Source organism: Euprymna scolopes, chromosome 10 (assembly GCF_053919585.1).
Source record: "Euprymna scolopes isolate OS-2025 chromosome 10, ASM5391958v1, whole genome shotgun sequence".
Lineage (NCBI taxonomy): Eukaryota > Metazoa > Mollusca > Cephalopoda > Sepiida > Sepiolidae > Euprymna > Euprymna scolopes.
The window spans coordinates 22,463,363-22,490,947 of NC_136491.1; the positions used below are offsets into that span (position 1 = coordinate 22,463,363).

General features: G+C 37.6%; 1 protein-coding gene and 1 pseudogene across 1 annotated transcript in view; both read left to right on the plus strand.

Moving 5' to 3' along the window:
• The window catches only part of LOC145285860 (substance-K receptor-like), a 370,056-nt gene that overhangs the window by 181,261 nt on the left and 161,210 nt on the right, over positions 1-27,585 (plus strand). The gene's annotated exons all lie outside the window — the stretch shown is intronic.
• LOC145286826 (5S ribosomal RNA) lies at positions 26,266-26,383 on the plus strand (annotated as a pseudogene).

Sequence of the window (27,585 nt, forward strand, 5' to 3'; positions counted from 1 at the left end):
AATATTTATGTATCTGATTATTATTACAAATAATAATATATTAATAACATAACAACGGTATACTACTACTACTTCTAATAATAATAATAATAATACTTATTATTATTATTATTATTATTATTATTATTATTATTATTATTATTATTATTATGATTTCAAATCACTCACAGTAAACTACTGATAATGTTTCCTTTGCAACAAGAACGATGAAATCCGTTCGTGTTGGTTATTATGTACGTGTTTCGATGGCTAAGTTAATAGAACGTTGTGATTGTAAAATCAATCCCCGATGAAACAGGTTAATAATGATGGATACCACACACACACACACACACACACACACACACACGCACACACACGCACACACACACACACACACACAATTATTATTATTATTATTATCATTTGAGGGTAAACAATTACATATGCTCGCTTCAAATAGCCATCTGTTTCAGTCAATGATACTTCTTCAGGCGACCCGGAACCTTTGTGGCGTCGAGATGTACCGGGTCGCCTGAGGAAGTCTCATTGACTGAAACAGATGGCTATTTGAAGCGACCATATGTAACTGTTTACCCTCAAACAATAAAAAAATATTTTGCTCTTTTTAGTGGGCACTATCTAACAACCTCCCTTTGTCTTCATTTGTCCAGACTTTTGAACACCTCAAACCTGAATATATATATATATATAAAGCTGTGTGTGTGTGTGTGTGTGTGTGTGTGTGTGTGTGTGTGTGTGTGTGTGTGTGTGTGTGTGTGTGTGGTCACGAATAGGCTCCTATATGGTTGACTATTTTTAAAAAACTGATTACATATAATGATAGAGGATTATCGAGACACAGGAATGGGTATGTTTGATCTGGCAGAACGGTAGTTCATTAAAATTGTGGGGTCTGCGTTCGCGCCTGGTCCACAAAGTGTGGAAATAAAAAAATTTAAAATTAAAAAAAACGTTTACAAGTGTTTTGATATAGATGTACATAAGAATACTTTCATAAGTATGTTTTAACTTAAATAGGGATGGTATAATAAAATTGTGGGGTCTTCGTTCGCGCCTGGCCTCCATAGAATGGAAATAGGCACAAGCTTTAACAAAGACATTTCATATCTATCTGCGTAAGTATACTTTGATAATTATGTTTCAATTTGAAGAAATATGGTATAATAACATTATGGGGTGTTCGTTCGCACCTGACCTCCATAGAATGGAAATATGTCACAAAGTTTAACAAGGTTTTTTAATATAGATCCACAGAATATTGTGATAAGTGTTCCAGTGTGAGCAGGTATGGTATAATAAATTATGGCGTTTATCTATTTTATTTTTACTTTCATCATATTTTGCTTTGGTTTTGATACCCCTAAATTCAACCCAAATTTACAACCCTTCGTTTTCATAACCTATCATACTTTCATAAATCAGAGTCCATTTTCTGTAGGCTGTTTTTGAACCGAGACAACGACGGGTACTTTTGCTAGTATACATATATATATATACATATATATATATATGTATATATGTATATATATATGTGTGTATATATATATATATATATATATATATATATATATATATATAATGTATAAAATATAGATCTTCTTTATTTATAGTTAGTCTCGGAAGTAGAGTGAAAAGCACATTTTATTTTTCTTCTATTAATATTTTTTTTTTTTCCTTGTACACATTTTTGTGAATTATTCCATGGATTTCTGCCTTTGGATTATTATGGACCATCTTCTTCCGATTACGGGATGTCTTTGGATTTTACTTGTACAAATGGAAATTCTTTTAACTTTCTTGAAGTTTTACATTTGAATTTTACCGTCACTGGATTTTTTATCTTCCATCAGACTATCCATTCATGTGTAATCACCTTTTTCTTTACCATATTCCCTCTGCTTAACTTATTTTGTTTTCAAGTAAGATCTTTGACTTACTTGTTGTTTCATCAAATACTTCTGCATGCAAAATCCGATCCTGCATTTTGCTAATTCCTACCGTCTGATGAGAAGGAGAGTATTTCTTCGAAACTCCGCGGATTAAGGATTTATCTAGTGTTTCCTTTTCAGATTAAATATGTTTTTAACTCATTTCAAAGTGTTTTTTAGCATATTTTATTAACTGTTTGCTCATATATATATATATATATATATATATATATATATATATATATATATATATGTATGGGGCGCATGGTGAAGGTAGTTTAATCCAATTAATTAAAGTTCAAAGTAATAGAGTACCGACAAGCTAAAAACGTCGATAACTAAAACAACCTAAGCACATGAAGGAACCAAGATGTAATAATATTAAAAACCATCATTAAAGCTTTAATTGCTATTGTATGTTGTGTGCATTTGTTCCTAATTCTTTGTTTGTGGTTGTTGAAGCGCATGCGGAACTCTCGGCCTGTTTCCCCCACGTACTTCCTCTTTGTGCATCTGGTGCAATATATTAGGTAGACTACATTGGGACTGTTGCAGGTGAAAGGGTGGAGTTTAAGTTAAATGTTTGTGATGGAGATGTGAATGTGTCCTCAGTATTAATGTGTTTGCACACTTTGCACCTGGGTTTGTTACATGTTTGGTTTCCCTGAGGTTCGAAAGTGTTATGTATTTTTGTGGATGTTAGTAGTAACCGTAGATTCGGGGGGCTGTTGTCTTGCACGAAGTGGAAGCGTGTTGTATATTGTGTTGAGGGTGGGATCATCCTGCAATTGTTTAATATTTGTATATATATATATATATATATATATATATATATATATATATATATACATATATATATATATATATATAACTACTTCATTTACTCATATAAATTTAATATACGAAAGTATAGATTTATGCGTAAACTTTAAGCCTGACGAATCCTGTAGTGGATGAAACGCAGAATATTCAGTGTAGCTTAATCGCCATATATATTCTATAAATTACTATATATATATATATATATACGTTATAAAAGAAAAATTCGAGCATGAAAAGTAATATGGTCAAGCTTAAACATGGAAAAATAAAGGGCTAGTTGTTTAAACTGGAAAAGAAAACGACAAGATATTCTAGTAAAAGATATGTTTATAACGTAAAATATTGCAGCATTAAAAATTGATTATTTAATGTTAAATTGAAGGGTTTTTTTTTAATTCTTAAGGCTGCAATAAATTTATTATATTTTTTACTAGAATATCTTGTCCTTTTCTTTTCCAATTTTAACAACTAGTCCTGTACTTTTCTATGTTTAAACTTAACCATATTGCTTTTCATGCTGGCATTTTTCTATTATAATCCATGATTTTTCCAGGTTTCCAATAAATTCACTTGCTCTTTGTTTAATTTTAGTTTTTTTTTTGCCCCCATGAGCACATATGTAATAACAATGTACGGCACTCGTCTGCTTTCAATAAAATCCTCCCAATTATCTCTCTTTTATGCTTTAATTCTCACTTGTTACTTCTCTTTTCGACGTATGGAACCGATGGTGAAAGCAGTTTAATTCAATTTATTAAAATTCGAAGTAGTATAAAACTGCCTAAAACACCGATGACTGCAACAACTGAAGCGCAAGAAGCAACCAAGATATAATAATATTTAAATCCTCCATTCCGCTTTAATCGTCTTAAGGCGTGCGCTACTAAACATGATTCGCCTGATTGTAATTTATTGTCAGTCATGTCGTGAATTGTCTTAACAAACATGGATGAACTTTCTGAAACTATACAGATACTTATATATTTATGCACCGTCTGCAAAAATGTCGAACATCCAATGTAAACAACAAGAGAAGGTATAGTCGGAACTATTGTTGGAAATATACCATACACGAATCACTATAACTATGCTATACCTGGACCTATATATTTAGAAACGGACCAGTTAAAACTAACATAGTGATATAGAACTAGATGGAGTAGTAAACCTTGTTGAAGTTAATGGTGTAATAAGAAAATATTCTAATTTTAATATCTACATATATATGTGTTTGTATGTGTATGTGTGCGTGTGTGTACATAATGTTGCATTCGTAAAAGATAGAGCAGTTTTTGTAGGAAATCTTAAGTAGGAGAGCGCAATAGGTAGCAGGGCAAGAATAAATGTTAAAAAAAAAAAAAATTTAACTAATTTTTATTGAAAAATTAATTCAGGTAACTTGATTATATAGACATCTATTCAATGTAGCCGCCTTCAAACTCAATCATCGCCTCGATACGGCTCCGGAACTGGGAGGACGCCTTTTCCAAGAGCGTCGGTAAAAGCTCGGCGATTAGGCTGGTTTGGGTGCTGTTGCAATATTCTGGACCTATTAATGGGGTATATATTTAATTGCCTCCCACATCGGCAATATTTGGCACAAGGCCTGGAAAGTGGGATACCTGCAGGCTCCCCTAAAGGAGGGGCACTCCTGCAATTTTAAAAATTGCCTGAGTAACCCCGTCGGCATTACCCGGTCGGGGCGCCTCAGGCAGCAAGCAATAAACTTGCCCCACCGGAAAGCCCGGTGGCAAGGCCTGGGAGGGTGGACCTCCTAGGTATTACCCAGGCGGTGTACCTCAGTCCAACAGGTGCTGGGCCGGTTCCCGGCCCCTCACCTGTTGGGCTGAGTGTCAAGTGACGAATCCTTGACTGGTACTACCCTGTCTCCATGCAGCCGAAGCCGCTAGGAGACATCCCATCACTATGGAGAGTAATGGGGGTAGATATTTATTTGCTGCCCACCTCAGCAAAATGTGGCACAAGGCCGGAAAGTGGGAACCCCGCAGGCTCCCCTAAAGGAGGGGCACTCCTGCAATTTTAAAAATTGCCTGAGTAACCCCGTCGGCATTCCCCGGTCGGGGCGCCTCAGGCAGCAAGCAATAAACTTGCCCCACCGGAAAGCCCGGTGGCATGGCCTGGGAGGGTGGACCTCCTAGGTATTACCCAGGCGGTGTACCTCAGTCCAACAGGTGCTGGGCCGGTTCCCGGCCCCTCACCTGTTGGGCTGAGTGTCAAGTGACGAATCCTTGACGTGTACTACCCTGTCTCCATGCAGCCGAAGCCGCTAGGAGACATCCCATCACTATGGAGAGTAATGGGGGTAGATATTTATTTGCTGCCCACCTCAGCAAAATGTGGCACAAGGCCGGAAAGTGGGAACCCCGCAGGCTCCCCTAAAGGAGGGGCACTCCTGCAATTTTAAAAATTGCCTGAGTAACCCCGTCGGCATTCCCCGGTCGGGGCGCCTCAGGCAGCAAGCAATAAACTTGCCCCACCGGAAAGCCCGGTGGCAAGGCCTGGGAGGGTGGACCTCCTAGGTATTACCCAGGCGGTGTACCTCAGTCCAACAGGTGCTGGGCCGGTTCCCGGCCCCTCACCTGTTGGGCTGAGTGTCAAGTGACGAATCCTTGACTTGTACTACCCTGTCTCCACGCAGCCGAAACCGCTAGGAGACACATCCCATCATCTCAAGAGAGTGGTGGGTGTATGATCCCACACAGTCGGACGATTCTATTTATAAACGATGCTGCTAAGAACTGACGAATCAAATTAATTCACGTTCTGCTACCAACCAATCAGAAACCAGAATTGCTTCATAAATATTAAACCTTTTCTGGAGCAATTTCACATGTTCTTTCCCGGGTTTCGACACGGTAAGAATATTTTGTTCTGTGGAACTGTCTACTACAAACAAGTCACCTCCCAGGACTTGTGTGTAACAGCGAACCATCTGAAACTGTTCTGAAACTCAAAATGGCTTACACTTCTAGAGGTTATGCGCCCAGCGTGCGTCTTTATTTCGATGGATCCGAATCAAAAGTCGAATTGTGGCAAGTTTAATTTCTGGGATATCTACGAATCCAAAAGCTACACAAAGTACTACAAACACAACCTGAAAACAGAAACGACCCCGACTTCATTGAAAAGAACGAAAAGACAGTTGCGTTCTGTGGGAGATCATGCTGGTAATACTCTCGACGTATGACTAAATGAAGTAGTCCAGCAGGTTCAGGTTGAAGGAGGAGGAGAGCCAGTGAGAAGGGTACAAACTCGTAGTACTCCTTCTGAAGCCAAGCCTGAGTGTCTTTGGGTTTGTTAGCTGGCGCCGATTTCTGCTGCCACACTCGGGGTCCGCCAGCCGTCATCCGATTGCATCATGGAATCGCCACATTTTTCAGCACATCCAGGTCCACTTTGGTGTTGACTTTCAAGCCGACTTCGAAGATGTGAGGTGGCAGGATGTGACTCTCACCTGAAACCACACTAAAAACCATAACCGTACGTCGCCCGATGCGTTGAGCTGTGCTCTTAAGCGTTTAACCGTCCGAATTTTAATTTTCAGAGTGCTAGCAATGATCCTCCTGTCATAATATAGATCGGTAGAGTGCATGAATTGTACAGCGGCGCATCTCCGATCTCGCTCGTTGAACATTGTGTCACTTTCAGACATGATAAAAGGCTTCTATCGCTCTTGAGATTTGTGCACAACTGGCCAACTAGTTGATGGTTTGCAACAAAAAAGAAAACCTGTTTTCATTAAACGGAAATGGAACCATGTCGTCATTTCTAGGGCGATAATTTTATCGTTGCTCCTTGTACAAATTTATTTCAGCCCAAAGAAAATAGGACCCTTACAAATGAACAAGCTGGTTGGAAGCTGTTACGTAAAAATGTATGTATTTATAACAGAATGTGGCTTATGTCTTGCTAGTTTGTCTTCATTTAATTTTAACTAGCAGGGAGACTCGACGTTGCTCGAGATTGAATTAGGATCAACAAATGTTCCACATTTCCAATACTTGTATTGTAATCAATTAATTGTCTAATGCAGTGGGGAACCCAAAACTGTGCACCGGAATGAAGCTTCACATGCCTCCCCGCAATGACTTAGTCAAAAATACAGTGTAGTCTACATTGCACTGTAGAGAACCTACGGTTGATTTTATGTAATTATTTTTATATAATGGTTAGAATTAAAGTTTAGAATGCAAAAATTAAGTATCATGGTTCAATTGTGCTCGAAACAGAAACATTCATTTCGAACGCGCTCCTGTCTTATATAAGCCTTCTGTTGATTTTATATGCCGAGCGTTTCTACTTATGCGGTGATAAAACTTCTAAAAGGCACTTATCATATTAGGCTGTATCAGAGTGTTAACTTTGTTCAAAATCGGACTGTTCGTTCTTTAGTAGCATTTATTCGATCATCAAGTTTTTATACTTGAGCGCATTTCTATCGAAAACCTATCTAAGAACACTGCCAGACACATAAAGTTCCATTCGTGTGAAATTTCAAAATCTGTCCAACCGTTTTCGAATCCACATGAACCCTCTCTCTCTCTCTCTCTCTCTATCTATCTATCTATCTATCTATCTATCTCTATCTATCTATCTATCTCTATCTATCTATCTCTATTTCTTTCTTTCTCTCTCTCTCTCTCTCTCTCTCTACACACACACACACATATATATATATATATATATATAACACGCCCGCACACACACACACACAAAGGGTGTTTTATACATAAGTAGTTATATATTTCTGTGGAAATATGAAGTTGTTCAATTATACTTCAGCTTTTTTATACTAATCCTTTATTTATGAAGCTCAATGTAATTACAGAGCATATAACAAACAAATGACAAAAGTCTATATTCCAAATTTCATGATGTTGACCATCTTAGAATTTATTCCTTTAATTACGTTGACACTTACAATTCCTAACAGTAACTGTTTCGTAGCGCAAAATCATTCATTTAATTAGTATATCAGTATATCAATCATTGAATTTATTTTGCCCTTAACTCAGCAGAAAAAATCAATCCACCAAAAGAAAATAAAATGCATTTGGGCATGATTACAAAATCCGAAAACTGGAAGAGAAGTTGCAATTACGTTTTTTTTTTAAATCTTTTATTATGCCATTCAATATTTGCACGTATACGTGTGTATTGATTATAACAATGAGGTCATTGGTCAAAAATAATAACCAATCAAAATCTTAATATTTAGTTGTGTCATCGCTTATATTTATTTGTTTTCAAAAATGTCAGTCTTTTTTTTTCTTCTTCTTTACGCTGAATTTAATCTAAGATTAATGATTCATTTTCGAGACTCAGAAAACGGAAATGAGAAAGACGCGTGCAAATGACGACTTTCTGCATTCAATTATCCGACAGGTGCGTTTATTTATTTATTTTTGTTTTGTTTGTTTTGTTTCTTGGAGTTGGTTGTGAAAAAATCTCATTTACACTTCGTGATCATTTCCAGTCCATTCTTCGGGAATTATCAGATTTTATTATCAGCAAATGAGATTAGCCTACAAACGATAAAAAAAAATGGAAAATTATTTAATTGTATTCATTCAATTAACGCGTTTAGCGATAGAAATCTTTTTTCAAACTTAACCGTTTATGACCTAAATTATGATGTAGATGATTTTTAAATATATATATATATATATATATATATATATATATATATATATATATATATATATATATATATATATATTGTTAATTGTTGATACTGAATGTAGGCAATGTTGGACAGTTGGAATCTGGGGGTATCTGCTGTCTACCCAGATACTGAACAAATACGTACAGGATATGTATGAATAAATTCCCACGTTATTTATGCCTTTATGTCCATTTATTTACGACTGAACGAATTAGTTCAACTGTGGTTAAAACTAAAGAACCTTACCTCATGCATCGTGCGGCTCGTGTTAGGAAAGAAAAAAAAAGCGAAAATAAAAATGGCCGCCCCCTGGTATTTATGGACTGAAAATCACGTGATGTGACGAGAGGGGGGAGGGGTGTGTGCAAATGAGATGTGTTTGGGTCTCTCTATAAAACAGCCGTCTTCTTTATTTTGGGCGTCAGTGTGGAAAGTGCAGAGAGAAGAGAACAGTTGGATTTGAGTTTGAGACTTTTGCTCTGAGGTTGAGTTCAGATTTAGCATCATCAACCAGGTCATAAAGAATGACACATCAATCAGCGAGCAGAGTTACTATTTAGTTGACTTTCCACGAGGGCACAGTTGGACACAAAATCGTTGTTTATGTGGAAAAATTCAACTTCTAAGGAAAGGGAGAAAGTTTTTTTTTTTTTTTTTTTTTTTTTGGATGTTTCGCATTAAAAAATCTTTTGGGGAGTGAGTATTACTGAGCAAAGAGTGGGGAACATGATTTCGCGAATTAAAGGTGCCAAGCTTATGCGCAAGAGACATTTGGACCAAATTAAAAAAAAATGGATATAATCGATATCATTTACGATATTTGTGGCGTAAAAATACCACAAGAAACCGCAGTTAAACGCTGGTTAAAGCACAAAAGGAAAACAAAAAACGGATTTATCGCCGTTAATCCCATCTCCCCCGCAAAAAAAGCATTGAGACTTCAGTCGGATAAATACTTAGACCTTATGCAAATTTAAACATACACGCATTAACTTTATCAGACAACCCTGACAGCCGTACCAAACAGTCTCGCTATTATGTGTAGAAAATCGAAACGACCGATGAGACGGATCGGGAAAAAGTGGAACACCGGGCTTCATGCTGTGTTATAAATTCAGCGCTAATCAGTAGACGTTTAAGCCCACTTTACATGGTGCTACAAAGAGGATCCATTTCTACAGGATTTATTTTTACTGGATTATTTTCTCCCTGAAATTAAAATAGGAATGGCGTCAGAACAACGCAATGACGAACATTACTTGCAACTAGTTCAGAAGTTGATAAATTTACAGAACGAAAATAATGAGTTTTGTGCCAGCTAGAAAAATGTGTCAAACCGACCCCACACTAAAAAATCAGACAGACCTGTGATCGAATATGGTTACAGGAACTGTGCGTTATTCATCGACATATGGGCCCGGATCAAGCAAATGTGTAGTTTAACCGACACCTTGGAAATACGCAACGAATTAAGAACGGCTTGCTCGAACGAGGTAAACAGACTTTTGTTCAAACTAGTAGGGCCCGAAACGCTCAATATAGCCACAGAAAAACAGCTCCTACGGCATATACGACTCATTGCGGTGAAAGGTCTACATCAAGACGAGACAGTAAGAAGGAAGGGGGGGTCCCGCACAGTTTTTAACAACGCTTCGGTCCCAAACGAAGTTTTGCAATTTTACTGTCCAGTGTCCTAACGAGAGTTGCCGACTAACTATAAACTATTCAGAGGACATGGTGGCTGGCCAACTCGTAGCTGGACTTGCAAATACAGAATACCAGTGCAAGTTGTTGGCCGAAGCCAATATGTTGACAGCAGTGGCACAAAAATTTTAAGGATACGTCGACTCATTTGCAAAGCAGCTGAAATGAGTATTCTATATTTGGCTCAGTGAGGTCCAAGAAGGAACCGTCTCGGGAGAGGGAGGAACCCAGAATCCGTCAAAATAAACCGTATTAAGGGCGTGGGGAGGCACCACACCCCAACGGGATAAAAGGACGGAAGAACTGTCCGGCGAAGGAACTCAGATGCCATAATTGCAGAATTATTGGACACTTGCGAAAAGTTTGTCGAAAACCAAAGCGGTTGACAATCGAGTCAACAAATGATTCAACATGATACCAGTCAAAAATACTCAGCAGCAGAGGAGGAGGAAGACCAGCGTTTGGTGAACGTAGAAAGAAATTAGCAGCAAACCACGTCTTGCATGGAGCAGAGGTAGATTCAAAAGAAGCCCGACTGAATCGTCACTCTCTATAAAAGTCGAAGTATCTTTGATACCAGAGTCCCATGCCGAATTTAGGCGCGCCTTAGATAAGTGGACTCGCCGTCGAATACACTCGTCGTCGCGGATACTGGTGCTCAAACATGTCCCGAAATACTGAAATACTGGAAGTATTGGTTTGATTTGGCTTGGTTTGGTTTGGTTGTTTTTGTTTTACGGCATATCAACCCTTTTCAGGTTATTTAATGCCGAATCCAGTGATTTTGAAGAACATTTCTTAATAGAGTATATTTGTTATTTTGAGTTGGTTTCTATGTAACCCATAGTTGGGACCCTAACAGGTACTACCAGTTCGGGTCAAAGTTAACCTGGGAGCAATGGCAATTAAAGGGTGGTTCCACACTCCACAAAGTCCTCAAGCTAGGGACTCACCATCGAATATAGTTTAAGGTCATATCCAGGGCCTGGAAGTATTGGGATGCACTAGTGACGTGCTAATACCAATTATTCATAGGATATGAGATCATGGACGACCAAAGGAATAATTTTTACAAAGTTGGCCTTAAAGAAAAAAAAACAAGTCATTTACGTATCAGAGAACACGTCGGGATTTTACTTATCGGAGACGGCACTGAAAGACTTAGAGTTAATCCCTAGCGACTTCCCATATTAGATATCGAAAGCTGGCATGTCTACCTCAGCTAATAGGATAGCATGCCCCCAAAGAGAAACGGTACTGAACAAATCTACAAGCATCCTGTTTACCCCTATTGGAAATAATAGGGAACGTTTGGAACAATGGTTACGGAACCATTTTAAATCACGTGTATTCAATACCTGCTCCCATCAACGGTTACAAGTGACGTCAGGGAGACCACTGGATATAACGTTCACGTCGGGAGCGAAACCATCAGATGTACACACCCCCATTCCTGTCCCCCGTCATTGGAAAAAAAAAGTGAATGAAGATTTAGATAGGGATGTACGCCTACGGTCTAGTATTCGAGGATGGTGGTTGCACAAAAAGAAAAACAGAAGGACGGGTCACCAAGAAGGAGGGTGGACCTACAAAAATTGAATGCCGCAACGGTGAGGGAACCCCATCACACTTCGTTCCCATTTAACTAAGTGTCTTTTGCCCCCGCGCGAACCAAGAAAACAGTTTTAGATGCGTGAAACGGATATCACAGTTTACTGCTTTCCCCAACGATCCGAGACGCAACCACATTCATAACAGAGTGAAGCCATTATTGGTACCTTAGAGCATCCCAAAGTTTCCGCGCCTCTGGTGACGGGTACACTCGACGATTCGACATTACTGGTTGCATTGATGATATCTTTCTCTGGGATAAAACTATGCAATCTGCTTTCTGGCACACAGTGGACTATATCACCCATTGCGGCATTTTCAGATGTCGAAAGCAAGTCCCGCACGAAGGACCGCAAATTCTATTAGGATGCTACTCTAAATGAGTTTTACGAATAGTAATAACAAATATTGTTGGGAAAATCGATGAGGAGATCAAAACATTCGAGATGAACAGGGCAACTTGCCCTCAACGGGCTATAGCAAGGGTGGCATTGGGTAATTTCTATTTCAGAAACATTGCCAATGGCCAATGGAATAAGGATCTGACTGTAGTAAGGACCACTGGAAAATGATTTTGGCCGGTTTCCGGTTTATGAATGATGCAGAATCTCGCAACTCTCGCATAGAGGATGAGGTTCAGGTATTGATATACGGATTGGGGTCTTGTAGGATGTTCGTTTTGAGGTGCTCAGATTTATTGGTTACAGTGGACTACTGGTAAAAAAATTCTCGGATCAAGTCCTTGAAAACATGAACCCTCACTTGTTTTCGTTCAAAGAACGGTCGTTAACGCGAGTTTCCGGATTAAGCACATTCCTGGAAAACTTAACGCCGCACCGGACTGCACCTCTCGATACCCGGCGCCGCCAAGACATAGCAGATTAAGGGCCACCGATACTATTTAGCAGATAGGGGTGGCCATGCAGACATCAATCACAGCCGCGTAAGCGCATGACCCCAAATTTAAAGCTATAACCTGAGATAGAATCGTGGCAGCTGCGGCCACTGACGAGGAATGCCGAACGTTAGCGATATATATATATATATATATATATATATATATATATATATATATATATATATATATATATATATATATACGAGATTAAGTTTTCGAAGTCATGACACGAACTGCCACCGAAAGTTCGGCAATTCTGAGCGATGGCAGGCCAAATATAAGGAAGGGGTACCCATAAAAGGGGATAAAATTCTAATACCAAAGCAGCTTAGAACTAAGGTAATAGAGGCAATGCATTCCGCATATCAAAGGGTGAATTCGATGTTCGCTAACGCTAGACAAAGATTATTTTGGCCCTGTCTAGACGTCAGTATCCGACAAACATGAACACAATATTGAAAATGCAATTCGATCGCCCCGTTCAAACTGAAAGAACCACTAATGCCACTCTTAAACCTAGAATTCCCATTCCAAAAACACTGTCAGGGACCTACTGAATATGCATGGGAAGAATTACATAGTATATGCACATTGATACACTGGCTGGATTGAAGTTGTCCTGCTACCATCAGGAAAGATTGCAGCAGTATGCGATGCATTGAGGGGTTAGTTCTGCACATATGGTGCACCGGAGGAGATATAATCCGATGGAGGTCCACTATTCGACTCATGAAGTAATTGCCGAGCCGGACTAGCCATAAAAACAACCAAAAGAATTGACTGTATTGATAGCTACAGCCACCTACGTCATGATTGGATGGAAGCCGCAGGATCACACTATGCAATCGTCGTTTCCTCCGAATGATCCAGTCTATCATGGATACGCCAGATTATTCGCTCATACAACCACCTCTTCAATCACTTCTCCGAAGGAAAAGAATGGAGGACAGCGTATTCCCGTGTGATATACACGAGAGGATGGACGTGGAAAAGACGGATGATAACATGGCAGACGACACATTTGACGCAGATTTGAAGGTGGATAACCAAGACCCGATCAGGCACAAACTAACGAGTTCGACCCCACGACGCAGCATGAGAGTAACACGACCACCAAGACTATTGTCTCAAAAAATGCGAGGACCAACTCACAACTGTACAGAACTTTCCTAACAAGTGACTACAAAACAACGATGTTGCGGTCATAAGGAGGGTGCGCATGTAGAGAATGGAAACGACCGATGAAACGAGTCGAGAAAAGTGGAACACCGGTCGTCATGCGGTGTTATAAATTTAGCTCTAGTCTCGGACTCGGTAGACTTTTAAGTCGACTTTACAGTATGCTTCTCATTTGTATGTGCTTTTGTACTGTTGATTTCATTAATATATTTAATCAGTTCCTCTTCACGCCTTTATTTCTGATACTTACTCCGACATCCCATCGACGAAATGTTGCATCCCACTGCCTGTTCTACAAGTATTTTAATGGTGAATTCTCTAACGAACTACACGCCCTCGACGTAAATACACTCGACAAACCCTACACGCGGCAAAATCCCACCCTTACACAGTAGAGATCCCTAGATGTAAGAAAACTTTCTACTCTAATAGTTTCTTCCTCAGAACTGCTAGACTTTGGAACTCCCTTACAGGCTCCTGCTTTCCCAACTGTACTGACATGCAGAAGTTCAAGTGTAATGTGAACAGACATCTTGCTGCTAAACTCCCTATATAGCCACCATGCAAATTATGGCCCCGATAGTTGCCCCCTACATCAAAGTGGCGTTGTGCCTTGTTTGGGATGAACATGGAACAAAAAATATCGTCCTTTTAAATGTCTTTACTTCCAGATTCCATTTTTGAAATTCACTAACTGTGACAATCGGGCTTTGGTAGGGTATATTCCAATTTCTTGCTGTAGCTGTTCATTTGAGTCTTAAATAATAAAAATTGGTTACTCATCGGGGTCCTGGATATGACCTTAAACTATATCCGATGGTGAGGCCCCAGCTTACGGGCTTTGGGGAGTTTGGAGCCACCCTTTAATTGCCATTGCTCCCAGGTCCACTCTGACCCGGAATGGTAGTACCTGTTAGGGACCCAGCTATGGGTTAAATAGAAACCGACTTGAAAAAAAAAACAAAAAAAAAACAAATATACTTTATTAGAAAAGTGTTCTTCAACATCACTGGATTCGGCATTAAATAACCTGAAAGGGTTGATATGCCGTAAAACAAAAATAAACAAACAATCATCTCATCAAATGTATAATAATAGTATACTGAATTTTCAAGAGTCTACAACAATTTTAAATTCCTGTACAAAAAGAGTCTGGAAACTTATTGAAGGCACCTTGTATCTCCGCATGTATGGGTCATCTATGCGCTGCTATATGTTTCTTGGTATACATATATACGCGCGTGCAATGTGGAATGAACTAAGCAGTTTGTCTGGTTTTCAAGTAGCGACGACTTAATCAGAGGAATCTTAAGTTGCGGGTAAGGTGAAAGTTTTTTTTATTATTTTATTATTTACTGTTGAAAGCATTAAGAGCTTGCAATTCACTTAGGTGTGAGCGACCACCCGATCGCTGAGAAACTGAATAGCTAACTCCGCCCCTTCCTTCTTACCTTAACCAAAGTCCAACTTCAAGGTCCACCACATATACTTTAGAAGTTATAAATTTTTTTTTTTTTACGTTTCATATTATTGAATTACCGCTTTTCTAGGCCAGAACCAGTTCGAGGATTGAATGTGATGAAATGATTTTCAGCCGAAATATGAGGAACAGTTTCGGTGTTTATTCAATTTAAAGTTTTAAAAATATACAGAAAAGTCTGTATGGTGTATCTACTTGTATTACTTGTCTTGATTAGACCATTCTTATCATCTTGAGTGTTGTTTGTGCAACGTTTTGGTCGATGTAGCCTTCAACCTTCGTCAGGCATGTTGGTTGCCATCTTTGAAAAGATAAGAAGGGACGTTACTAGCTCCGCAGATGAGTTTGTATTCTTGGGGTTGTTTTTTGTTTTTCGCCGTGATTTCTTATGTTTGAAAAACATTTGGTTGACAAAGGGAGGTATCTCTAATAAAGTTTGACGGTGGATTATCCCCTTTTACCGTTTGAATTTTAAAGAAGTATTGTACAATTTTTGTTTTTCTTTATAATTAGAGGTTCACATACTGCTGATCTCTATGCTTGGCCTAATTAGTATTTTTTATATATTTTTTAGCATATGTGCTGCTTCTTTAAGTCGTTTAACTCTTTATCTTGCATCCCTGTCAATTATTTTCACTTCGTTCTATAAAGGGAAGTGTGTTCCTTTTATTTTTATATGGGATCAGCAAGTCCCGACTTTTCGACCCGCCCCCGTGTCATGGTTTACAGTGTTCTTCTAGCCTTACTTAGCGACCGGTCTCACTTTTGTATAGTTTTACACAGTTTTTTTTTTTTTTTTATGAGACTGCGACATTACCTGTTTTTCGAGCCGAATAAACATTCAGAAAAAAAAAATGTGTCCAGCTATGTAAAAGAGTAACATATCTTGCCTTTGGTAACATTTTTTGTTATATATTTGCATTTTTGCCATTTTTTTTTTCGTATCAATGTGAATTGTAAAGCAAACCCGACTTTATTTATTATTTCATTATTTTTATTTATTATTTTTATTATTTTTATTTATTATTTTTATTATTTATATTTATGATTTTATTTATTATTTTATTATTTTTATTTTTTCTATTATTTTTATTTATTATTTTTATTATTTTAATTTATTATTTTATTATTTTAATTAATTATTTTCATTTATTATTTTTATTTATTGTTTTTATTATTTTTATTCATTATTTTTATTATTTATATTTTTTATTCTATTTATTATTTTATTATTTTTTATTTTTATTTCATTTATTATTTTATTATTTTTATTTATTATTTTATTATTTTTATTTATTATTTTATTATTTTTATTCATTATTTTATTTATATATATATTATTTTATTATTTTCATTTATTATTTTATTATTTTTACTTATTATTTTTATTAATTATTTTATTATTTTTTATTTATTATTTTTATTATTTTTATTTTTTATTTGGGGGGATCCTTGGAGATGAGGCTTCATAATTTGTGTATTTCTGTTTTATTTTATTTTAATTTATTTCATTTTTATTATGCTATTCACATCTTCATAGTTATTGTTGTTTCGCCACGTTTCGGCCAACTCATCCTCTGGCCTTCATCAGATGATTACCTGCAACGGGATAGGAATGCTGAATCTTGTAACTGTATCCCCAGTAATTACTACCTTCCATGGTTGTCGTTGTCTTGCCACGTTTTGACCAACTAATCCTCTAGCCTTTGATAGAATTGAAATCGCTATCTTCAGACAATGTTCACCTGGAACCGTAGAGGCTCAACGTCTCTATCCACTGCATCAGTGGCCTCGATCAAGGGTGGAATCTTCTGGTCTCATAAATTTATGTTCTGTGTTCTTATCTGGTCTTCCATTGTCGGGTCCATACTGAATGGTATTATGTATTATTTATATTTTTTTAGAATTATTTGAAAGGAGGCTTTGGGCATTCATTTTTTGCGGACTGTCATCCTCATCATTTTGGTTATTGTTTTGCCACGTTTCCTATTCTGTCGCGGTTTATCACCTGAAGAAGGACGGAGGATGAGTTGGCCGAAACGTGGTGAAACAACAATTATGAAAATGAGAATAGCAGTCCGTAAAAGAATGAATCCATAAAACCGACTTTTCTGTATTTTGTTTGCTTTTAATTTCCGCGATTAACGCCAATTTGAATATGCGCTATAATTTCATATAGATTGAAACTTCCACGTCGATATAGCCAAAGAACTTGAAATGATGCATGTGTTATTACGTGACTATAGTTGTATCAGGTTGGTGCGAAAACAATATCGTTTTCTAACATACATTACTCTTATATGTGATTTCTGAATTAATTCATTGATATGTATAGCCATGTTATATATCATTTTAAAGCGCGTTTTTCGCGCTGTCGAATCGTGTTATTTGTTAGCGTTCTCAGTCTCTTCATTCATTTTTACAGGCCTTTCGACAGTATGAACAAAATTAAAATCCGCACGATTTTCAAACTAGGCCGAAAAGCTGCCGAGACAGTTCGTGATATCAATGATGCGTTTGGCCCAGGAACCACTAACGAACGTGTGGCACAACGATGGTTCAAGAAATTTCGCAATCGTGACGAGAGCCTCAATTAAGAAGACGGTCGCAACCGGCCGACTGAGGTTCATAACGAACATTTGAAAGCCTTAATTAAAGCCGATCCTCGCAAAACCACGCAAGAAGTTGCTGTTGAACGCGAGCTCGGCCACTCAACATTCATTCGCCATTTAAAGCAAATAGGCAAGTCAAATAAGTTGGATAAATGGGTGCCGCATGAATTGAACGATAATTAAAAAAATCGTCGTTTTTGGGTGCCTTCAACGCTCTTTCTGCTCAACAAAAACGATCCATTTCAAGAGCGGATTGTGACGTGGGGTGAGAAGTGGATCCTCTACGACAATCAGGGACGTTCAACACAGTGGTTGGACGCCGAAGAAGCTCCACAACACTTCCCGAAGCCGAAATTGTGCCAAAAAATTTTATGGTTACTGATTGCTGGTCTACGGCCGGTCTCATCCGTCACAGCTTCTTGAATCCGGACGAAACGATTACAGCGGAGAAGTACTGCCTACAAATTGACGAAATGCACCAGAAGCTCCAGCGTATGTGTCCGAGATTGGTCAATATGAAGGGACCAATTTTCTCCCATGACAACGCTCGCCTGCATGATGGCGAACTGCATCAGCAGAAGATGAACGAATTGGGCTACGAGACTCTGCCTCATCCGCCATATTCACCGGAACTCTCCCCCAATCAATTTTCCAAGCATCTCGACAACTTCCTGCGCGAAAAATGCTTCAGACGACGAAATGATAACAAACCGGCCTTCAATTACTTTATCGTTTCCAAAACTTTGGATTTCTATGCTAATGAAATAAATAAACTTGTTTTTCGTTCGCAAAATTGTGTCAATTCTTATGGTTCTTATTTCGATTAATAAAGTTTATTATTACAGGAGTTATAATCTTTTGAAGTTAAACGTTAAAAACGACATTATTTTTGCGCAAAATATATAAATAAATTAATATACTATTAATTAGTTATTAATTATTTAATATATTGAAATATTAATGCATTCGAAAGTTTTATTATGGTTTCAAGTAAATAACGTGTGTGATTGTTTATTCCTTCCCATCCCATGAGCGTCGACAAAGCAATCCCTGGTGCAGGCGGGTTTCTGCTTGCCTGCCAGCCCAGCCGGGTCGAATATAGTTGTATTAAAACCTCCCATGTCGGATAAACAGATGTCGATGATAGGTACACACCGAAACAAACATCTACGGATATTTACTGGTTGTAATCCGATACGGCACACGTCGAAACTATGGCGGATTCGGGTATTAGAAAAGAACACGTATCCATATATCAGACCGACCATATTCATTCTGGCTGTCTGAAAAATCGGATCTCTTAATTTAATTTCGCTTTTTATACTTAAGTGTCGTTATAAACGCCTGCAAAAGTATACATCCACCCAGAATAGAGTACAGCAATATCGCTTTCATCTTAGATCTAAACATACCTCTGTAAACGTCGTCCCACACACACACACACACACACACACACACACACACACATATATATACATATATATATGTATAGTAATAGCTATATATATTATTGTAGACAATGTATACCGAGCCAAACGCTACCACGTCTAATACACAAATGACACTGCGCCTGCGTGATGGTACAGGAAATCCGGTTTGTACTCATTTGCATCAATTTGAGTCTCAGCGGATATAAAAGACGTCGGATTTATTTTATTTTTTTTGGGGGGGGTCAGTATTTTTTTCATTTGAGAGGGATTTCGTGTTGTTCGTTTCAGAAAAAGGGTGAAGAAGGAAAATACTCAGTATCACGAATCGGGGTCAGGAAGAAAGGTGCAATAAGAAGAAAGAGCTGAAAATAGAACATTCTGCTTCAATTGTTGACAAGAAAGTTCTCGCAGTTTTAGATTCAACTGAACTCAGCTCAAACAAAAATTTATTGATCGAAATAAGCACCATCAGAATCAACACACTTTTGACAACGCAAAACAAGTGCATTTATGCCAGTAACGTAAAAATCTTACGTTCTGGTGCCGATGAAGTCGTTGAAAGCGGTTTTGAAGCATTTCTCACACAGAAAGTTGTCGAAATCATTGAAAAAGTGGTAGTCGGCAGGTGAAATTTGGAGAGTATGGAAGATGGGGTACAGATTTCTAGCCCAATTCGTTCAACTTCTGCAGGGTCGGATGAACAACGTGTGGTCAACAGAAAAGGCATAATTCTCCTTCACGAATTGTCGTGAAGGAGAATCATGCCTTTTTTCTGCAACTCTTGCTTTGGAAAGTGTCGTGGAGCTTCGTCGACATTTGACTACTGAGCTGAGCGTCGCTGTTTGTCGGAAAGAATCAACTTTTCATCACAAGTCACAACCCGGTCGAGAAACGGGTCGTTCTTGTTGCGTAAAATAAGGGAAGATAATACATCTGTTATTGCAGAACTTGCCTATGTTACCTACTAATAGACTATTCCAATTTCAATAAATACCGGGAGACTAAGCCGTAAGGTGTCATTCGACACCCGATACTTGTACTGGGCTGGTCATTAAAGTGTGGTGTCAGCACAGATGCTGCACTCAAATTAATTGTCCTTAGCCAATGGAGGGGGGGATTCTATACTAAGGCAATTTTATTTTTGCAGAATCCCCTTTTGAGGGGAGCTCATTTTGTTTCGTGGGAAACAAATAAATAACCAGTCGATATCCAGTGGACCAGATCGTTCGTCGGCTACAACGAACAACACACATATTGTATGCTTTGCAACGGATGTAGTTACTTTATTTTGGCGTTCTGTTTTTCTTTGCAATCCTTAACAACGCTTAAACATTATCATAACGGCGTTTCTTTTTGATCGTCGCTTGATTCTAGAGGCACCCATTTATCAAGTTTGTTGCCTTTCCAATATCTCTCAAGTCGTTGGAAACCTTTGTATACCTAACGTCTAATTCAGAAGCAAGTTCTCGAATAGTTGCCCATGGATTGGCTTCGACTTAGGGGAGACAACCAAGCAAAAATACTTTAAGAAATAAGTTCTTTAAAGTGGAACAGTGTCTAGGAAATAAATGGCGGTCGACTCGCCTTATGTGAGATAGCAATTTCTGGTCGCTTGAACGCTGTAGATCGGCTTAATAAGGTTATGCCTGTATTTGCCTTTATGAATGTTTAATTTCTCTTGATTACCGTGGGGGTTGACAGGTTTTTTTTTAAAAACATCTTTCGGTTAAACTTAATCAGACTTAATACAGCCTACATTATAATCTTTTACATCTAGCAGGGGTTTTTTTGAGGGGGGGGGGGTTCAAGATTCATAATAATCAGATGAAATGTTTCCAACGAATTTGTAGAACTTGTACTCTCAGACCAACTTGACCAGCAGTAAAACCACATGTTTTTATGGTACAGGTTTCTAGATGCCAGCAAATGTTCTAGTCTAATAGTTTCCCTGTGAATTCCTTCCCCGCCACCCAACTAAAAATTTTTAATATAGAAAAACATCCCGCTGTACAACATTCCACTTATAATGTCGTTATAAATCTGGCCCTTAATTCACAGTAGCTCTTTATTTGGTGAATAAAAATAAATACTCTAAAAATAGTTTAGAAGTAAATCTTGCTTGCACACACACACACACACACACACACACACACACACACATATATATATATATATAGAGAGAGAGAGAGATAAAGAGAGAGAGAGGGAGAGAGAGGAAGAGAAATAAAAAGGAACAAACCAAGTTATATGTTCATCAACGTTTCGTCTTTATTTCGAGACTTTCTCTGAATATTTCGAAATAAAGGCGAAACGTTGATGAACACATAACTAGGTTTGTTCCTTTTTATTTTTCTATTTTGTAGGAATACTATTTCCATTATTCTCATCATATATATATATATATATATATATATATATATGATGAGAATAATATATATATGTGTGTATATATATATATATATATATATATATATATATATATATATAAACATTTAGCTTAGGATTTTTGTTTAATAAAGTTGATCATTAAAATATGAAGTGACCCAAATTGTATAAAGTATAACACACACACACACACACACACACACACACATATATATATATATATATATATATATATATATATATATATATATATATACATATATTAGTTTTACAGAAGTTCAGAAAAACATTGGTACCGTCGGTTTCAAGCCCAAACACAACGGGAAACCGTTAATGGTAACACGTAAATAATGTTCGGCTCTCGTCAACCATCTTGTTTTCTGCCCCGGGACATATTTTTTCAGGTCCGCATATGCTTGTTTATATAATGATGTATGTTTTTATTTATTAGACTATAGCTAAAAAAAATTTTTTTTTTAATTAAAAGAGAAGAAAGTTCATACCGGATTAAAATAAATTATACAGGAACTAGCTATAAAACAAGATGGCTGACGAGAGCCGAACATTATTTACGTGTTACCATTAACGGGTTCCCGTTGTGTTTAGGCTTGAAACCGACGGTACCAATGTTTTTCTGAACTTCTGTAAAACTAATAAATAAATATTTAGCTCTTATATCGAAAAAGTTTTTCTTTGTAATCGAGCACTTTGTCGGAACTCTTTCCCCAAAATACAGTAAGTAAATATATATATATATATATATATATATATATATATATATATATATATAGAGAGAGAGAGAGAGAGAGAGAGAGAGAGAGAGAGAGAGAGAGAGATAGATAGATAGATAGATAGATAGATAGATAGATAGATAGATAGATAGATAGATGAGTGTATTTGTTTGGAAAGATCGATCAAGCGAATTTAATCAAAGCGATGAAAATCGATCGCGGTTCGACTTGTCCATTATTCTGAACCAGACAAAGGCACCAGTTAATTTGGACAGTTTCGTTGGGAAATAACAGCCGATTTCATATTCGGAAAGACCGACAAATTCAAATCGAACACCAACTTTACACAATCGTCGTGAATATTTTTTTCTGATTCGTATATGATGATCTTCATACAACATACAGCGCCTTGTATTACCAAATGTTCACCCATCTGGGACCGACCAGATTCAACGTTACTTAACTTTCATAATCTAACGAGAACCGGCGTGTCAGTGTAATTACGCTACATAATTATTAACTTGAACACATCATTTACGAACCTGCGTTTTATTCCGTTTTTATTTTTAACTATACTTAACCATATTTAAATTCATGCAGATTTCGTATTCATTATTACAGAGTCAATTCTATATTGAATATTATATTGTACCTAATATATAGCAGTGATTTCAAAAGATTAAAAAATTACTTGGGTGCCATTAGCTACAATCTAAATCAAAACGCTTGGCGCTCCAGTCGCGTCTCCTACCGATGTAGCTATCGAGCAAGAAATATGTAATATTAAACGACATGAAGAAATGAATTGAATTTGGGCATGCGCAGAAAGAAGTAAAAAATATGTCGGCAAGTTAAAATAAACAGTTCGTATTTCAACTTGCCGATATATGTCTGTACGTGTTATTCATTCAGTAGTTTAAGAGTTTATCGGTTAAATATTTACAGACAGACACACACACACATAAGTCTACTGTTTTATTTATATAGATGCTTTAAGTATTTTATTTATTCGTTTTTAACAATGTAACGCAGCAATAAAAAAACAAATTTACCCGCAGTTGACCAAGATTTTTACTTTAAACATATTCGAGGGAAAAAAATGCATTAAAAGGTGGCATTGTACAATATCGTTCGCTTTAGTTTTGTTTTCAGACCCATTAATAAATGACGAATCGCTTGGCATGTCGACTAACCCATGCATTATTCTCTGGCTTTCTTCCATGACGAGTAAATAAGCTAAAACGTGTATTGGTTTATGTGTTAGTTTTGCTTTTTTTCGGTCCGTTTACAATTCCTCTTTTTAGAACAACTCTAAAAGTAATTTCGGTTGCGCTGGCGACCTAACACATTCTAAATAATAACTTGTTCACAGACTCCATTCGCCTGGATTGAAATTAAACTAAAACGTCTATTGCTTTCCTTTCTTTTATTTTTACTAACTAGTGGAGGTACCCGGCGTTGCCCGGTTGTGGAGAGAATCAAAACAGCAGTAGGCAGCCCGGGTGAAGAGAGGTATTAAAAAATAGAAAAGTGGTAGTAGGAAATAGACTCGAACCCATAAAGCGAAGGAGGAAAAAATATAACGTCGTAGCCGATGTCCTCATCGCGCAACTGGAAGTCAAGATCGTCGAAATTAAGTGTGATCAATCGAAACGAGAGGATGACGTGTAAAAATGGCGACGCAAAAACCGACCCTCCTTGTAAAAAAAACTGCCCAGTTGAGGGTGAAGGAATTAATGGTTTTGGCCATTTTTTCGATATTTGTCGTCCGGAGGATCGAGCTTAAAAACGATACCGGTTTAATCAGGTTCAGACGCGTCTGTCGAAAGTTTTTGGCAGACAGACAAACGCACACACACACACACACACACACACACACACACATTTTGCCTTTTATATAATAGACTAGCCTGGGTGCCCGGCGTTTCCCGGCTGTTTGGAGGTGTGGTGTGTCGAGCAAAATAAAAAAGTGGTAGTAAGCAGGCAGGCTTGAACCCGTACCGTGAAGGAGGAAAAGAACGTTAAAAAAAGAACGTGGCGTCTTTGCCGTTGAGTCCACTGCTAAACCGACAGTGGTGAAGGTTTAAATTAAGGCTAGTCAATCGAAAAGAGGGGATGACTTTCGAAAATCGGCGAAAAAAGCGACCCCTCCTTGTAAAAAAAAATGCCTAGTTAAGGGTAAAGAAATTAATGTTTTTGGCCAATTCTTCGATATTTGTCATCCGAAGGGTCGAGCTTCAAAATGAAACCGATCTCGTGAAAATCCGCGGCACTGTCGAAAGTTTTAGGCAGACATACATACATACATACATACATACATTTAAACAGAGAGGTGAGATTTTTATTATAGAAGATTAGTAACCAATTATTAAGGCAAAAATTACTCAAGGATAAGTCTAATGAGATGTAATGATTGAATCAGAATATTATTAGACCAATGAAAATGATTGACGGAATGTGTTTGCGTGTATTTAGTCACATTTTATTTTTCAAAACGACCATGTTGAAACATATAGAGAAGCAGTCCCGCGGCAACGTGTTCTGCAGATGGGAAACCCGTGCAAAGATGTTTCTGTCTTGGGAAATTCGTTTGGATGCTAGGCACGCAGAACAAGTAAGGAATGTGTTTTATTGTTATTGTAGGAAGACGAGGTCTAGCTGTAAATGTCTTACAACAAGTTACCAAAGATTGGAGCTCAGTCTAGCATCGTCCATAGAGATACTAGCAACGTCTCTTCTTGTAACAGAGCGCGTATTGGCGCATTTGAGAAAATCAGCAACAAACAACTGGCTAGTGAAAATATTAGCATCAGCAGCCGTTTAAGCACTATGTTAGTTAGCAAATGTGTGCGAGCTTGCGTTATAATAAATGGAGGGAAAAATACACCACATAGTCGAGAAGAGAAACAGAGTAGACCGAGGAAGATGTACGTGTAAATACGTAGACGAGAAAGCGCCAGCGTGAGGTGGCGGCAACAGAGACTTTTAAAAAGTGCATATGTGTGTGAAACGACTTTGGAAATATAATTAACTTTTGGGGAGGAACCACGAATAAATGCATTTCATTTGCACAGGAAAAAGTGCCGAGTCGGATTTTTATTTCTTTCCTTTGTTTGTGTGTTTGTTCTTGCGGCGTTACCTTCTGAGAGAGATGGGAACATTTAAGAAGGGAAAAGTATTATCCCTTCCCGCTAAATTTTGAAGTCGATTTAGTTCTCCGTGGAGGAAAGAAAGAGGCTTGTTATACTTATATAGGTTAAAGAATTTCTAGAGCGGTAGAATGATCCAACCATTTTTCGAGATACCTTGGCAACATATTATTCTTCCATTCTAATTCTGGAATGAAATTGCTTTGTGTAAAACTTCTTTTCTCCTTCCATTTATAATTACGCATAAGTTGCCAAAATGGTGCTAACCAAAACATTTAACAATAGACATTTTTTTTGTGTGCATTACCATTTTTTGTTTTGTTCCAATTCTGAATCAGCATCACGTTTTTTTTTTATTTAGAATAAGTCGAAAAGCAGATTCCATCGCGATGTTGATAGCAGATTCGCTTACAAATTCAATCAAACCATCCCCAACGTCATTTTGATCGAAATATGTGTGTATCTATATACTAATATGAGAAGAATATACGTGCACCAGGACGAGCGAAAAAAATTCCCTGAACATAATAATGCGTCTTCTTACAAAGATTAAAATCAACATATAATGCTACTAAACATTATGTCTAGAATCCTTATACTAATTTGGATCAAAATCTTTTGCATGAGTTTTGATTCTATATAGAAAACTATACGGCATAATCACGTTTAACACACCGGTTCCCGTCAGATCACCGAAGTTAAGCAACGATGAGCCTGGCCAGTACCAGATGGGTGACCATTTGGAACTTCCATGTGCTGTATGTGCTCTCTGCTTATCTCGGCACTGTTTCCAGTATCCTGGACTTCTCCTTGTCACTGGACTCAAGCAGTGTCAATTCAGGAGAGGTGTGGTTGGTGATTGCGCAACCTTTCCCACACAATTACACGCGCAGCTGTCCCGACAGAGGGTTTCCTTTGTCTTTCGAAGCTGAACGGAGGTATCGAATAGAAAACTAGCAATTCAGCTCGGCTTTTCTCTGTTTATAACTTTATGTGCATATGTATATATATATATATATTTAAAAGCTTAACTCATGTCCATGTAACCTACATCCAAAATTACAAGTGTTTAGACACAAAATTGGCGGAGGAGTTTGGTAGAGTCTGCAAAGGTCAACTCTTTCAACTTGGTTGGTTGGTTGTTTTTGTTTTACGGCATATCAACCCTTTTCAGGTTATTTAATGCCGAATCCAGTGATTTTGAAGAAAGATTTTATAATAGAATATATTTGTTGTTTTCAAGTCGGTTTCTATTTAACCCATAGTTGGGACTCTAACAGGTACTACCACTCCGGGTCAGAGTGGACCTGGGAGCAATGGTAATTAAAGGGTGGCTCCACACTCTCCAAAGCCTGCAAGCTGGGGCCTCACCACTGGATATAGTTTAAGGTCATATCCAGGACCTTCAACTTGGACTTCTTGGTAGCCTAATTTTTGCCAAAAAGCTGATTACAAAGGTTGCTGCATGTCTGAATACGCTTTATGTGAAATTTCAAATGTGTAGACTTAAAATTGGTTAAATAGTTTGCTAGAGACCGCAAAGATCAAATCTTTTGAGCTTTGACTCCTTGATAGCCAATTTTCGGCCAAAAAATGATTAAAAAGCTTGCCCTATGTCTGAATACACTTTATGTAAAATTTCAAATGTTTAGACCAAAAATTGGCTGAGTAATTTTTTAAATTTGACCTCAATTTTGACCCATCAACATTTATTATTTGGGGCTCAAATCAAGTTAAAACGTTTGATCCATGTCCAAGTAACCTACATCTAAACTTTCAAGTGTTTAGGCTCAAGATTAACGGAGGAGTTTGGTGTGGAGTTTTCAAAGGTCAAATCGTTGAACTCTAACCGCTTGACAGCCAAATTTCTGGCCGAAACCCGATTAAAAAGATTTTCCCAAATCTCAATACCCCTTATGTCAAATCTCGAGTTTGTAGACAGAAAATTGACAGAGTAGTTTGGTAGG